Source organism: Alexandromys fortis, unplaced genomic scaffold (genome assembly GCF_014885135.2).
Source record: "Alexandromys fortis isolate MF-2015 unplaced genomic scaffold, M_Fortis_MF-2015_v1.1 scaffold_73, whole genome shotgun sequence".
NCBI classification, from domain to species: domain Eukaryota; kingdom Metazoa; phylum Chordata; class Mammalia; order Rodentia; family Cricetidae; genus Alexandromys; species Alexandromys fortis.
Genome location: NW_026067959.1, coordinates 2,107,557 through 2,111,517, shown reverse-complemented (window position 1 = coordinate 2,111,517; position 3,961 = coordinate 2,107,557).

The window sequence follows — 3,961 nt, the reverse complement described above, 5'->3', positions numbered from 1 at the left end:
GGGGGGGGCTATGAGGAGGGCTATGATGGGGGGCTATGAGGAGGGCTATGAGGAGGGCTATGAGGGGGGCTATGAGGAGGGCTATGAAGGGGCTATGAGGGGGACTATGAGGGGGATATGAGGGGGGCTATGAGGGGGGCTATGAGGAGGGCTCTTTGGGAGAAGGAAGGCAACCAGGGGCAAAGGGGTCCTGGTAAACGTGGTAGGAGTGTGAATGAATGAAAATAAAGTATAATGACACATATTTTAAAAACATGGCATAATAAAACCCATTTCTATGCTAACCTAAAAATTAATTTTAAAAATGCTAAAGTAAAACTGTTTCTTCTTTAACAATAGGAAATTTTACCCAATTCTCCTTTTCTTAGAACACACATTCCCATCCTATTCTAAACAAGTACACTATGATTTATGTGTAGAAATCTTTCTGTGATATATTACTTTCTTTGCAGCAAATATCCCTCTAAGTTGACAGTCAAGATTAATTTCCTCCAGATTGTGTTATCAATTTAATTATTATCAATTTACCATTGATCAAAACAATATATATGTATTATTTTCATTAAATCTTATTGAACAAAAATTACATTGGAAGTCAATCTCACAATAGAATAAATAGTGTATTTAAACATGAATTCATGTCTCTGTTAATGAATGATGCTTGATGCTAGGATGCAAGCTTAATACTAACTGTATTCTTAGTCTTTTTACAGATATAACATTTGAAAAAAATCATATTTAGAAAATGCATAGCTAGGAATGGATTTTATCATTAAATCATCATTTAAAATCTTTGAATGGTTTATTTATTTTTGTTAGCCTTGTGTATACCACAGGGAAACCACAATGGATTCTCCCTTAAAACAAGCAGAAGGCAAAGGCTGACACTGGAGGTTGTCATGTGATCTTCACATACACACACACACACACACACATATACACACACATGCACACCGGACTGAATGCATAAAATAATACTAAAAATAATTTTAGCACTTGTTGGGCATGATTATATAATCTTAGCACTTGATAGACTGAGGCAGGAGGATTGCTAGTTAAAGTACAGCCTGAACTACACATAGCAAGTTTCATGCTAGACTGTGCTACTTGCAAAATGTTGTCTCAAAAGGAAGGGATAGGAAGAGAGGAGAATGGGGAAGAGGGAAGGGGAGAGAAAGAAAAGAAAATGAAGAAGCAGAAAGGCAAGTAAAAGCAAAAGGGAATTGGACCCATGCATCTCCGGGAAGCAGGCTTGTGCAGGAGAAGCAAAGGGTATTGCATCGTTAGTCACTAGAACATCTGGATAAATGAGCCAGAAGAAAGTGGTCATGATGCTGCCTTCGTGCATCCAGGGTTTGCTTTGGGTGGAAGAGGGGACCCTTCCCCAGCTCTGGGTGGCTTTCCACCGTGAGAACATCTTGCCACCTTGGGTATAACTCTGGTGTTTAGAGAAACACTATTTTTTTTTCTTTTTGGTACCACGTGGTCTATAAATTCAAGCCAGCTCCTTCATCTGGTATTCAGCAAGAGAACCGCCCAATACTGAAGGAGAGGTGCCTGCACTAGGCTTTCGGGGAAGCTGCACACACACCCTCTTGTTGTTTCAATAAGGCTTTTTTTTTAAGTTTAACTTCTTTTCAAAGTATTACGGTGAAATATTTCTGTAATATCAGAAGATACGCTATTGTGGAATAGTTGTCCACTGTGTGAAGATGTATTGCTGTGATTGGTGTAATAAAAAGCTGAACAGACAAAGACCATGTAGAAGGTATAGGTGTGGTTTCTGTGCAGAGAGAGAGAGAGAGAGAGAGAGGAAGAAGAGGAGGAGGAAGAGAAGGAGGAGGAGGAGGAGGAGGAAGAAGAAGAAGAAGAATTTAGGCACACAGGAGACTCCAGGAGATGGAGAACATGCAGGAGGAGAGGTAACTAACAGTCATGAGTCACATGGCAGCAAGTAGATTAATAGAAGTGGGTTAATTTAAGTTATAAGATCTCGTTAAAAACAAGCCTAAGCTAAGGATAAGCTTTCATAATGAGTAAAAAGTCTCTATGTCATTATTTGGGAGTTGGTGGGACAGAGAAAGACTCATTATAATACGCCCTTTAAATAGTATTTTTTTCCTTTTTTCTTTATTTAATTCAAACAAATAACAATACATGAGTATAATATTTCATTTTATTGGCAAATATTGAATTATCCATTCATTGCACAGTACTTTATTATCCACTACTTTGTATTATTTTATCCATGTTATAGATAAATAAAATTGGAGGAATTATGAATCATTCAGCATGTACATTATAGAGCTAAGTTTGGGTACCAGGAATGGGCTATCTCTTTTTTAAGCCAATGGGACCTATAGACACGCACCCACTAAACATTTCAGACTATTAGAAATGCTATAGGTTACCCTTGAATCTGACAGTATGACCCTGTTGTTGAAGATACCACATACTTACGCCATAGAACATGGAGATATCTAGCCGGGACTCAACTGAAAGCTTCATCTCTACTAGCCAACATAATGCTGTAAGGTATTATGTACACCACTGGAGAAGAAAGGCAGTTAGCAATCTCACCCAGCTATGCATCCTGTGAGCTGTAATAGTGACCTATCTGGTAAGATAATTCCCCTGGTACAATGGTAACATAAACATTCTGATAGTAACCAACCACGTTTTGATTGGATTTAAGACCTGCTCTATGAGATGGAACCTAAACCTGGCAATGCCAATGAGGCCAAGAACTTGGGGTTTAGGTAGGTGGTGGACCTTCAGGAGAAATAACTACTATTATTATGCTAAATGGCCATAGCAATAAAATGACTCCTAATGACATATTGCTCTACTCATAGACTAGAGCCATGCTCAGCCATCATCAGAGAAGCTTCTTGAAGTAGATGGCAATTAAGACAGAAATCCACAGCTGGACAATGTGGAGAGTAAGGGACCTTGGAATGCTCATTCATAAATGGGATGTCTACATTACACCCCTCTCATCAAGGCTCAGGAATCCATGGGAAAGAGAGGTGGGAGCCTGTGGAGGAAAGAGAGGAAAGCCAAAGGTGGGAGATGCCTGTGAGGAGACAGTGCTTTTCAGACACAACAGGGCAGATGCACATATGAACTCACGGGGACTAGGAGAGCATGTACGTCTATCTGAGGGCTTCATACTCAAGCCAGACAAAATTCCGACAGGGATGAGGGAAAGTGGACATGAAGTCCCATCTCTACCCAAGGTGCTATTGGCATTTGTTTGCTAATGGGCAAGGAAAAGCCAGTTTTCCTCAATAGTCTGATACTTGATATGTCAATCATACACTAAGGCGGGCCCATACCCAGGAGCAGTAGTCCAACACAAACAGGACTCTGCTTTGTTTTGATTTTTAAATTTGGATTAGTGGAGAGGTAGGGGATGATCTGGCTGATATTTGAGAAGGGGAATGGATACGACCAAATATATTGTTTGAAATTCTCAAAGAATAAATAAAAATATTACTATTTTTAAAAGGCGAGCACCTGAGTAACCCATGGAGAGAGCAAGCCAGAAAACACCTTTCCTCCATGGTTTCTGCCTCTGCTCCTGTTGGAGTTCCTGCCCTGACTTCCCTCAGTGCTGGGCTCTAATCATGACATGTGAACCAAATAAACCCTTTCCTCCCTCAAGTTGCTTTTGGTCAGTGTTTTACCCCAGCAAGGAAGAGGCAAAACTAGGTCAGGCCTATGAAATATAATTGGGTTACTGGGTGCCAACCTGGGGAGAAATGAGTGCTGGTCTCATGAGATGAGTGGGCCTTCAAGAGAATGGTATCTTCTGGAGGAAGTCCACCATAGGTGCTTGGACTTCGTGATGATTAGTTGGAGATGCCAGCTTCCCTAACTAAGAAACACCAGATAATTGTAAAGAATTATTTCTGGGTATGACTGTGATGTGGTGTGCGTGTGTGTGTGTGTGCGCACT